Genomic DNA, 13,399 nt, shown 5'->3' on the forward strand with positions numbered 1-13,399 from the left:
TAGTGTTGGCATGTGTGCTTCTGGTACATGTAGTTACTTGAAAAAGCAAATATTGGTTGTGTAAAAAATAGCCTCCTTGTGAAACAATGAAAAATTAACATTATATCCTCATAGCATTAGTTGCAACTGCTTCTTGCAGATTAACAAAGCTCTGGCGTGTGGTCCTACGTCACCTATAATCCTTTGTAAGGTTCGTGTTGTCCTATAAATTGTCGATATACATGCTAAGTCCCTAGTTACAGCCTAAGCTTTTAGCTTCAATAAATGTATTTTAGTCCTCGGAGACATATATTGATCTTAGAGTAAAAAATAAACCTCGTATAATAAACCAAATGGAAATAACCCAAGTGTTGATGCACCCAAAAAAGCCAGTAATACTTCAAAAATACCTTGAAAAAGGTTATAAAGCTAAATAATTCTTCTAGAATAGTAAAAAAGTTTGGAAAGTGGAACTAGGCCCCTAAGCCGTCTGTTAACTTCGTATTGTAATTATATTGTTAAATTGTTATATGTAAGGGGAAAAAACAATATTAGTAAGCGTCCAAATATGGACCCTCGGTAAAGGGGTTTCAGACCTCATAGACACATCATAATTTTCGTTACACTAAAAAATTGCCCTCGTATAAAAGCAAATAGTTGAAATGTTAAACATTTCGTGTACTTTATCCAGTAAGCCTTAGCTAGAAATACAATAAATGCGTTACAGACATAAAAATTAAGCAAGCTTTGATATTCTAGTGGCACATAATAAGTATAAAATATCCTTTAAAATACTCTGACAAATAGTTGTGGGTTGTCTGAGATCAAAATTTTCAAGTCCTCTCTCCTGCATAAATAGGCTCTAGAATTCACTAAGCCTCAAAATAATATTGGGTACATAAAATAAAAAGCAGATGGAGAGTGGTGCTGATCGCATCATCTCCAAAATAGCAAAAACAAAAGTATATAGAGCTCTATCTGGTATATTTAGAAAACTTTTACCTAGTATAGCAGTAACAAAATACTCAGCAAACTCTAAAATAAACAAACTTTCCTACGTGGCAGGCGTAACCTGCCCTAAATAAATACATATAGAAATACAGAACCAAAAATAGCATAGTGGAAATCAGTAAACCCTAATAATAATAATAATAATAATAATATATTCTGTGGCTTACATTTTAGCTAAAAGTACTTTTTTTTAGTGTTTTTGAAAAAAATTAAATAAATACTAAACTCTAAGTTAAAAATTTGTAAATGTATATATGATACAAAACAAAATAAATAAAAATTAATACATACCCTGCAAAAAATCAATAAAAAAGTTGAAAACCTCTCTTTGTGCATCCAAAATATAATAACAAATCCTTCCTGACTGGATTAAATTGTGTTATTTGAGTAATAATAAGCCTAAACTTGTAAAATAAAAGGGTAGAACTTGTCAAAACATACTTTTGCATCCAAAATATAATTCAAAACACATCTAAATTGTGTTATTTGAGTAAACTAGAAAATAATCCTGTAAACTTGGAAAAAATCTCTCTCTCTCTCTCTCTCTGTGTGTGTGTGTGTGTGTCTTTGAGAGTCCAAAATGTAATAAAAATGGTGCCTGAATAATGTAAATAGTGTCATTTGAGTAAATATTAGGCTAAACTTGTAAAATAAAGAAATAAAAGTTGAGAACACACACTTTGTGTGCCGAAAATGTAACTAAAAATCTTTCCTGAACAGATAGAATTGTGTTATTTGAGTAATAATAAGCCTAAACTTGTGAAATAAACAGATAGAAGTTGAGATCACACACTCTGTGTGTCGAAAATGCGACTAAAAGTCTTTCCTGAACAGATTGAATTGTATTATTTTGGTAATAATATGCCTAAACTTGTGAAATAAACAGATAGAAATTGAGATCACACACTCTGTGTGTCGAAAATGCGACTAAAAGTCTTTCCTGAACAGATTGAATTGTGTTATTTTGGTAATAATAAGCCTAAACTTGTGAAATAAACAGATAGAAATTGAGATCACACACTCTGTGTGTCGAAAATATAACTAAAAGTCTTTCCTGAACAGATTGAATTGTGTTATTTTGGTAATAATAAGCCTAAACTTGTGAAATAAACAGATAGAAGTTGAGAACACACACTTTGTGTGTCGAAAATGTAACTAAAAGTCTTTCCTGAACAGATAGAATTGTGTTATTTGAGTAAAAAATAGGCATAAACTTGTAAATAATAAATTAAAAGTTGAAAAAATGTCTTTGTGAGTCCAAAATTTAATAAAAAATGTTGCCTGATTAGTACAAATAGTGTTATTTTGGTAAAAAATTAATATAAAGTTGTAAAATAATAAGTTAAACGTTGAAAAAATGTCTTTGTGAGTCCAAAATTTAATAAAAAATGTTGCTTGAATAGTACAAATAGTGTTATTTTGGTAAAAAATTAACTTAAAGTTGTAAAATAATAAGTTAAAAGTTGAAAAAAATGTCTTTGTGAGTCCAAAATTTAATAAAAGTGTTGCCTGAATAGTACAAATAGTGTTATTTTGGTAAAAAATTAATATAAAGTTGTAAAATAATAAGTTAAACGTTGAAAAAATGTCTTTGTGAGTCCAAAATTTAATAAAAGTGTTGCCTGAATAGTACAAATAGTGTTATTTTTGTAAAAATAAGGATAAGCTGTGAAAATGTTTGACATAAAGTCAAAGTTTGGTAAAAAATAAACTGAAAATTAAGTTAAATAGCACACAGTAACATACATTTACTACCTAAATCAATAATCAAAGGGTCCTAGGTTCGTTACCCCGTGATAAAAGCAAATAGTGAAAACTGTAGGCCCCGTCCCTAATAGCTCTCCCTTCTTCATAGTACAGATAAAAAAAACCTGCGCTAAAGCGTCCTGTGCCTTGAAGGCAAATCTGAGCGGAATATTAATTGGCGGCGGAAACCGGTTCTACAAGCGACGCATAGCTTCAGAGATTTGACCCTTGCTGCGCATTTCCAGACATCCTTTGTTGTCTGGATCAATCCCTCCCCTGCCCTACAGTATTGCATAGCTTTCCCCTGTTCTTGCGTACTGGTTAACCTTGGAAAAACCGGTTCTGAAAATCTACCGACGCATTCTCTGATTGGTCAATTGGGTTCGCTCTTTGTCCTGACGTTGTGACGTCATTTGACCTTGAACGCACACTCCCCAAATTCCTTTCTCCTCTACCTGCGCGGAATATTAATTCATTCTCTCTGTCTGGCATCACCGCACTTCCCCAAATTCCTTTCTCGTCTACCTTCACCGCCGAGTCGAGATTCGGAGACAGTATTCTGTCTGGCGTGTGAAACCACCGTCTTTCATAACATATAACATTAAAACATAGTACTAATTAATAATATTACATATCGCGGGTTCGAGTACCGGGACCGTCTTCTTTCGTAATTGGACCTGTACCTACACCCATTAACACCGTTCATAGCGGTTCATAAACCATAGAAAATTTATTTTCAATATTATAAACATTAATATTATCGAATCATACATTACATACTTTGCAGTAATGAATATAAAACCATATGCATAGCGTTTAGTACCTCTAATTACCTTTTATATACATATTTTTTCATAAAATAAATAAATATATATTCATAAAAAGTTATAAACATGCAAATACATAAATGTAAAGTATTCTAAGTACTTGCAAATAAATTAAAACCCGTGCAAATTAGTTCTAAGTACGTGCAAATTAATTAACACCCGTGCAAATGAATTGCGAATATTAAATAGCGACCGGCCTTATCTAATTCCGATACTACTGACGACATTCACTACCCAATTTTAAAAGCAATTATTTGATAGGATTTTTATTAATTAGCGTCGCTTTTCTGCAACTTTTGGCTAATCGCAACGGTGAGTATGAGTGATAATATAATGAAATTAATGAGGGGACAGTCACAAAGAACACACATGCCGAGGCCGGGATTCGAACCCGGAGTGTGGACGTTATTAGTTTTCTCATACTGTACAATAATTGGTCAACATATTGAACGTTGTTTTTGTTTTGACATTTCCTTTTATAGCCAGTAATATGTGTTTTTGGGTACTTTTTGCCGATCTCCTTGGTGGTGCGTTTAGTACCACGCGCTAGGACGCCAGGGGTCCCGGGTTTGAATCCCGGCCTGGGTTTGCTTTGTGAGTGTCCCATCAATTTAATCATATCATCAGTCATCCTCATCGTCGCGATTAGCAAAGAACAACAGAAAGCGACCATGAATATAAACAAATCAAGATCACATCATTACTTTGTTGTATTTTTAGGGTTATTTCAGCCCTCGTGAACGATACATAGGCACGCCACTGTTCGCAGCTTGCTGTACGGTCACCAGCAATAAAAGTGGGATGCGTAGATCCTGAACTAATCTCTTCCCTGCGAGGCGTTATGTGGGTTGCATAACTCTGCGGCGCTGGTTGAAGCTGCCATTGAGAATTTGCTATTAAAACCCACTGAACGCCGTATAGGTAGGCAACCCACATAACGCCTTTGCAGGTAAGCGAGTATTTCAAGATCTAAGTGTCCCATTATTATTGCCGGTGAGTGTAGAACAACACAGTTCTTTTCGCGAACAAACCGTGAGAGTAAAAGTAATATAAAAGAGAAATAAAGGAGGGAAAGTTTAACGTTATGTCATTCAGAAGAGAAAATACCAAAGTGACTTCCTACACACTGCCCTACATGAGGAAAAGTGAGTGACACGAACAGCCATAAAGCGGTACAATACCGCTCCTCCTAGCCACGGTCGTCTGTCTTCGCGGTGGCTGGTTCCCACCTGCCCTTGAAGGACATCGCACGTCCTTGACTTCGCATGTGATGTAACGGGACCCTGCTTTTTTCCAGACGACATTCGTGCTTGGTTGCACGCGTGGGTTCAACGATTTGGGTGCCGCGTGAAGAATGTGGACCGCAGAGCGAATTGGTGCAATTCTAGTGCCAGAGTGGCCTTGGTATGTTCTTGCAACGTCGTGGTTCGATCCCACGTTACACTGTACGTCCAGTAGCGATCAGCAAGTGGACTTACATTCCAACCGCCCATATAGCTGGCCACCGTCTGTTACCGCGTTTACCTACGAAGGAACCCAGCGCTGCCCCCTCTTTGGGCAACATCCGGCAACCTTTCAAACACACCTCCCCGAAGGAGCCAGCAGGGAAACAGGATTTTGTCAAGATAGCCGTTCTGCGCTGTGATTGGACCGGTTCGTACGGCGGCACTATTTTAGTACAAACTTTCACTGTCAACAAATACTCTTTACAACTCTTCTTCATTATAAAAAGGGTCTTTTCTACTCTTACGGCGGGCGCCCTACATGGTGGAGCGGGAAAGCGACCAATCCAGCGCGATAAGAAACACAGCAGCCAGTAGAAAGAGGTTCGGGTAGTACTTCTTCCCGCCGCGTCGTGTCTCTCGGCGCCACCGCTGCCGTCTGGTTGTCTGCTGCGTAATCCCCACTCCCCTTCCCAGCATGAGGGCCGCCCGCCGTTAGAGTAGAAAAAACTAACTCCTAATGTGCAATGTCACAACGTCAACATCTCTTCCACATAGTATACCTCGGACTACATTTCGTAGGCTAATAAGGCTCTGGCGTCTGCAGGGACTTGTTGTAGGACTTGTGTTGCGTTATTGTGTTTGTGATTGTCTCACCAATATAATCTTACGTTTTAAGTGCACTTTATGCGCAGAAAGGCTAATCGGGACTGGACCCACAGTTTAAAGTGGGATCCGAAGCACTGTGCCATGCACGTCCACCGGGAATCGAACCCGGGACCCCTTATTTTCACGATTACCCAAAAGTGGCAGAAAGGCGAAGTAATTATCCAAATCAATCAATGCCAGAAACTCATATGGGCAACACAATTTCTACAGAGGATTATAATGGCTACAGGTCTAGGCGCCAGAGCCTCGTTAGTCTGCAAAGGGCAGTTCAGGGTGTACTACGTGGAAGAGAGGTTGATATTTGGGTACCTTCCGAAAGGGCCATCCCTTACGCGAAGGTTGTTAAAACTCCATGAACCCATAAATTCTAATGGGTTCTGCTACCGGAAGAGAACCTTTTTTCTAACACATTTTAAATTCTGTCCAAGTTGCGTATTGTTACACTGAAAAAAGGTTCCTGGACCGAAGTTAAATTGATACGGAGAAACAGTTCCTGAACCGTATTGTTCTGGAAAAAAGGTTCCTGGACCGAATTGAGATACTTTACAAATATAAGGGTTCTTTACGGTCCAGAACCCATTTACGCTTGCTTAATTTTCCTCCTGGACCGGAATTGAATTCATTTAAAATTCCTGGCCCTTTAACAACCCTGCCTTACGCCCTTTGAGAAAGCTTGTTGAGACTTGTGGAGCATATCTGCTGTCCATTTCGCCATTAGTTCCACACTTTATGGCCAGAGCGTATATTAGTTCAGTTATTCAGTGAGGAAGAACATGTTTTGTTTATATTTTTATTCCCGAAGTACCCACAATGTTGTTAGTGTTACGAGGAAATGGTTGTCACGGTATCTAATGCAGGTGATCGGCATAAAAAAAAAGACAGGAGCGCCAGCAAGTGAAAGTATTCCAAGAGCGGACTGAGAAAACTTAACGATACGAAGAGGGCACTTTAACAGCACATCTAAAAATACATTAATGACGCTTTTACCCATGGTAATTCTTTTAGGCTTCTTCAGCTCGAGGTTTATTGCAGGGAGATGTGATATCAAAGCCTCTGAGAGGCAGTGCTTCGTTTCCAAAGAAAGTTAACTCCGAAAAAGTGCGATGCACGCACCCATTTCTTCTTTTTTTTTAGAAAGTTCTCTCTTTCCTACCAGAGGGTATGCTGATTCCCGTCACTTACATGTGTGATGAATTTCAAAGAAACATATTATGAATTCTTTATAAATTAAAACAGCACTGTTTGAATTGGATGACAAAAAGTGTATACAGAATTGCAACGAGAGAGAAAGTTAAGCTTGTCTTGTGAGGGAAAAAGAAGCTTTGCTTTTGATGCCAGTCTCGGAGCAATAAATGGGAACCTCTTCTTCAGTAAAAGCAGGAGAATACAGTCCACTCTGTCCTGTGGGGAGATACACACAAGCCCTGTCTAGTTCCCAGCACATTTTGAATCTCTCTGCACTCCCATGCCTAGACGGTACACGACTGACTCGTCTACTTCGTTCATTTGGTGTCAAGTGGTGCATTTGGTGTCTGCACCGTTTGCACTACATTCTAGGGAGGTGTAATGTTTGGTGTATGATCACATGGTGCGTGCTAATCAAATGAACCGTTCGCGAACCGCTTGTGAACCTTTCGCTGAAATTATTCTTACAGCTAACTTCTAACGATCCATGGGAAACCGCGAACCACAGGCAATCATTTGTTCAGTGTTCATCTTGTCATCATGTCTTCGCGTGAGGAAGAGTCAGTGATGTGCCGTAGACTATAAGTTTACGTCTACATGCGTTGTCTACACGTAATCTACGCGTAGATTACATAGGGTTGTAGTTCACATAGACTACGTAGAAAATCTAAAGTGCACTAAAATTAATTTTCAAGGCTTTCATGAAAGGAAAGTGACATTTTCAACTATATTGGTTCCTATCGAAATGAAAAGAACCCTATTTACAACAAAATGTATCTTCTCTTCTATTACCAACTATGGAAGAAGATAAATAGTATGCAAAAAACAACAACAGATGGCAGTTGTGAGGCAAGAGTGGTCTTCTTCCCAAAAAAACACTAGTATATTTCCTATATTAGGTTTCTTCCCAGGTGAGAAATTGTTCGAATTTGGAAAAAATAGTATGAAAAGTTCTCCTTACACATCAGCAACTGATGCGCAGTATATATATTTTTTAATTCCACGGCGCCCTTTGCTAAGTTATAAACTTTCGCCATGTTGTTTACATAGATCACGTCATCTACGTGTATAAAATAGTCTATGTGTAGAATGTAGACTATCGTTGTTTACGCGTAGACGCACATCACTGGGAAGAGTATGCGATTTTGGTGATGAGTGGTGCGACTTTAGTGATGGCTAGTTTGTGAAAGAAGAGGAAACAACGACGTTGGTGGCACTGTATAAAAGCACACTGGTACGGAGCTTATGATGCATTTGAAGTCACATTTGTCCGCACAAGTATTCATCTCTGCACCTATTTCCCTCCAGGCATTGTCTGTTAATTTCTTTTTTAAAATGGTCCTTACGTTTAGGATCCCAGAGTAAAGATTTGGTTTCATAAATACCAATAAGTTCTAGTGCACTCCATAATTACATCAAAAACTGCAACGAAACCAGTAGAAAATCTGGAGGTTCGCGAGCAGACCAAAAGCAACGAAGTGCGAACGCGCTTGTGTTCGTCAGAAAAACCGACAGTGCAAGGGGTACCGGGTTCGATACCCGGTGGAGGCACAAGTGGTTCGGATCCCACTTTAAGCTGTAGGTCCAGTCCCGATTAGCCTTACTGTGCATAAAGTGGACTTAAAACACCAAATCAACAATCAACAACAAAAACCGACAGTAGATGGATCGCCACGAGCGGTTCACAAGCAGTTCGCCCGGCGCTGCAAACCACGTCCTAATGGTGAGAACAAGCGGTTCACGGTTTGGTTCGCACATGTATACGAACCTTTAACCAGCAGACAGGCATTTGTTTGATCTTCTGAACTTGAACACTGCTTATCGTCTACTTGGTTGAACGTCATTTATTGCACCTGCGCTACATCTAGTGTCAAAAAGTGCAGCTAACTAGAAGGGGTCTGCAGAATACTAAATGCATCAAAACTCTACTTGCCCTGTGCTAAAACTGGGAAGGAATTGAACAAAGGGTATTATAGGCCAGTAAAGGCGATTAAGTGCCAAAACTAAGGGGGGAGGACAGTTTACTCTCTCTTGACAGATAAGACGTAGCTTTAAGACGCCATAGTGGCAAAAGTGGGAGGGGAACTGCCCACACGCCCCCTCCTAAACACCGCACTGGTATCGACATAAAGATTTTCTTGTAGTATTTCCTTGATTAATTGTAATGCATCATTGTACGTTGCTTTTCTGCCACTTTTGACTAATCGCGACGATGTAATGATGATATGAAATTGATGAACACTCAAAAAGGACCAGTGATGTTCCGTAGACTATAAGTTTACGTCTACATGCGTTGTCTACACGTAATCTACATTGGGTTGTAGTTTACATAGACTACGTAGACAATCTAAAGTGCATTAAAATTAATTTTCAAGGCTTTCATGAAAGGAAAGTGACATTTTCAACTATATTGGTTCCTAACGAAATGAAAAGAATCCTATTTACAACAAAATTTATCTTCTCTTCTATTATCAACTATGGAAGAAGATAAATAATATGCAAGAAACAACAACAGATGGCAGTCGTGAGGCAAGAGTGGTCCTTTCTTTTCCCATAAAACACTAGAATATTTCCTATGTTAGGTTTCTTCCTAGGTGAGAAATTGTTCGAATTTGGAAGAAATAGTATGAAAAGTTCTCCTTACACATCAGCGACTGATACGCAGTATAATTTTTTTTAATTCCACCGCGCCCTTTGCAAAGTTATCACCTTTCTCCATGTTGTTTACACAGATTACGTAATCTACGTGTATAAAATAGTCTACGTGTAGAATGTAGACTATCGTTGTTTACGCGTAGACGCACATCACTGAAAAGGACACCCATGCCAAGTTCGGGAGTCGAATCCGGAACCCCTATGCTAACCACTCCGCCACGAAGATCGGCTATTATTTCCTTCAAAGTTCCATAACACTTCTATCCTATGATATTAACGGAAGTCAAAGCTTTACCAAAAAATGACAATGTTTGCGTTCATAAAAGCTTTTTAAACGCATGACAGGATGTCAAAACTACATTCCCTCGGTGTCTGGAGACAATCGTCCAAATCATATTAAGAAACTTGAATGGTGGAAAAAGAAAAGGAGGCCCTACTGTTGACTCACCAAACAATGGGACCGTTTCAACAATGGACAGGAAATTTACGCACATGGCCTTCCGGATAGTAAGAGTTACTCAGAAGTAGACACGGAAGTGCAAATAATAGAACTTTGTTCGCTTCACAAAGGTATGGAAAGTTTATTGAAATCTGTCTTCTTGGTTTTCGTATTTGGCAGAAGTTTAGAAACACCATTACGAGGACAGCGGAGACGGAAATCATAATTGAAAAAGTTTACTAGTTAGAGCTGCGTTTAATAGCGCGATGTGCTTCATCAGTATAAGTCAGTTTATTCTCGTAACATCTCCAGCTTATTGAGACTGTCCAACTAGCGAGCCTACCAACAGCCTAGAGCGTGAGCAACAAGGTTAGCGATAGGCGCTCCTTTGAGATGACGTAAACGGCGCGCTCGTTGATTGGTGGATTCCGGAATTAAGACTCGCTTCCAAGCTGCCAACGCAAGACAGCCAGAGATGTTACGGAAATAATCCCACTCTATTCATGTGCACATTGAGATATCCCCTGTTTATTGGTTATATTGATTGATTTAATTAGTGTTTTAAGTCCACTTTATGCACAGTAAGGCTAATTGTGACTGGACCTACAGCTTAAAGGGGGATCCGAACCACTATGTCCCTCCACCAGGTATCGAACCCGGGACCCCTTGATTACAAGGCAATGACGCTATCACTGCGCTATCGGGGAGGGTTTATTGGTTATACATAGATCCCTAACGAACTGCAAATAAAGATAAATTATATCATAATTAACATTTGAATGTAACTTTCTTACACTTCTTGGAACATAATTTGTATTCATGTCAGGATATTAGTAGAATAATTAAATCAAGAAGACTTAGGTGGGCAGGCCATGTGGCACGAATGGGAGAGGAAAGAAGAGTTTACATGATTCTTGTTGGGAAACCTGATGGTAAGAGACCTGTAGGAAGGCCAAGACGAAGATGGAGGGACAACGTTGAGATGGACCTAAAGGAGATCGGTAAGGATGGAAAGGATTGGATTGATCTTACCGAGGATAGGGACAGATGGAAGGCTTGTGTTTCTGCACCCTCGGGTTTGAAAAGGCTAGAGAGTAGTTAGTTACACTTCTTGGAGCCTTTGTGATTTCATAGATAGGCAAAACGGTGTAATTAATGTTGTATTAAAATTATTATCGCCAACCTCCGTTGTGGAGTGGTTACTACTACGACGCCAGTGGTTCCCGGTTCGAATCCCGGTCCGCATGGGTGTTCTTTGTTAGTGCCTTTTCATCAATTTCATTACTCATTCTCATCGTCGTGATTAGCTGAAAGTGGCAAAAAAGCGACGCTAAATAACAAATCCAATAAACAAACAGACAATATAGCTTGAAAGAGGGTTGTTGAGTTCGGTTTCCGGCTGTAGAACATTTCACACTGTAAGTCCCATGCCGCTTAGCTTATTGAGCATTAATATTTATTTAGGCTTCGCGAGATACGGTAGGTCTGCTAATTCCTGAAGCTTTGTCCCACTTCAAACTGTACGTCCAGTCCCGATTAGCCTTACTGTGCATAAAGTGGACTTATAACACCAACTCAATCAATCAATCAATTATTGCCGCTGACTGTACATCGTAACCTTAAGATTTGCAACCTGAACAAACAGAAGAGTTTAACTTGTTGTAGCACTTGCAGGATAAAACTGACCATATCCTGAAATGCTATGCAACCAGTTTATCTCTTGAGTATTTCTGATTTTAGACACAAGATGGCACCCCCACTGTTTTCATCCCGTGTTGGTCTGTAAATGTTGCTTGCATGACCGCAAAAGATGAAAGAGAAAACGCGCAAAGAAAATCGTCTGGGAAACTTCCCTTTTGCGGAAGTCGTCGAGACCGCCATGATCACTGCATCTGCTTTCTCCATTGCATTTGTCAGCAGAGAAAGAAAATAAGAAAAATCATCTTCCGGCAGAGGAACGTTCCACGTCTAGTCTTTCAATGTCCTCGAGTTCTTCGCGGTAACTTTCTTTTGATGGCAACATCAGTGCGTGCAATTGCCCTCGTCCACTTAGTCTTTGTGTCAACACATTGCTTTTGTTCTGATATCGCACTCACCCTCTGAAACATGCACACAACACCGTTGATTTACTGTGAGGCCATTTGTCAACGGCTGCTTTTTCGCGTCGTTTAGTAAATATTTGACTGGCAGGGCACGTGATTGGTTAACGTCTTCTTCTAATTAGTATTCACGTCATCTTGTCGTGAGATGGCACACTTTCTGTTGCACAACGTGATGTTTCTTTTCTTTCTTCGGGCAATGTCTGAGGATCGGCAGCAGACTCAGAAAAAGCCTTCGATAAACAAGCTCCCAGACTGTTGCTAAAAACTAAAAGAAATCTCGGAAATTTGCTTTTTTTAAAACGTTATGACGTGATTTATACGTTAACTCGAACCATACTCGTCAACAACATGGTTGGGTGAACCAGAATCTTGAAAAAATCGCGTATGATACTCTTTATAGATTCCGTTAACGTATGCAATTTTGCTGATTCGGATAAGTAAACCTTAATTCAGGATAGCGTGACGTATCATTGATTCTAAAACCGGTTAAGGAACCCTAGATTCGAGTTCCTGTTGTTTTAAGTCCACTTTATTCACAGATAGGTTAATCGGGACTGGACCTACAGTTTAAAGTGCGATACGAACCACTAAGGGGCTCGCTCCACCGGGTAACGAACACGAGGCACCTCGATTGGGCCTCCCAGCTGACGCAGTGGTAGCGTCGTAGCCCTGTGATCAAAAGGTCCCGGGTTCGATACCCGGTGGAGGCACATAGTGGTTCGGATCCCACTTTAAACTGTAGGTCCAGTCCCGATTAGCCTTACTATGCACAAAGTGGACTTAAAACACCAAATCAATCAGTCAATCCTTGATTCGAGAATCGGTTAGCGAATCCTGTATTCGAGAATCTGTTAGAGAATCTTGGATTCGGGAATCGGTTATGGATAGTCTCTCCTGGATTCGGGAATCGGTTAGAGAATCCTCGATTCGAGAATCGATTAGAGCATCCTGGATTCGAGAATCGATTATAGAACCCTGGGATGGGAAATTTCGTTAACAATACTGTACTCAGGAATCGCGCAACTTCTGCGAAGTATGTGCAGTATATTTTGACCAATAATAGAAGAAGAACAGCGATATAATCGAATGTGGAAGTTGCTAATTTGTAATTAAGGCTGTTTTGAGATGAAAAACCTATCAACTTGCTAGTGTAAATGGGAAGATAGTGATTTGACCTACTCAAGTGGCGACAGGAAGAAACGGAGGTGTTGAAACTAACTGACGACCTTTCAGACAGTTAATTAATTTAGTTAATGTGATTGTACTGTTCGGCTAATCGTGACGGAAATATGATAGGGTCATTAGAATTACCTTTCTAATACTTTTAAGATAAGTCGCGCAGAA

This window comes from Lepisma saccharinum, chromosome 28 (assembly GCF_977018435.1).
Source record: "Lepisma saccharinum chromosome 28, izLepSacc3.1, whole genome shotgun sequence".
NCBI lineage: Eukaryota > Metazoa > Arthropoda > Insecta > Zygentoma > Lepismatidae > Lepisma > Lepisma saccharinum.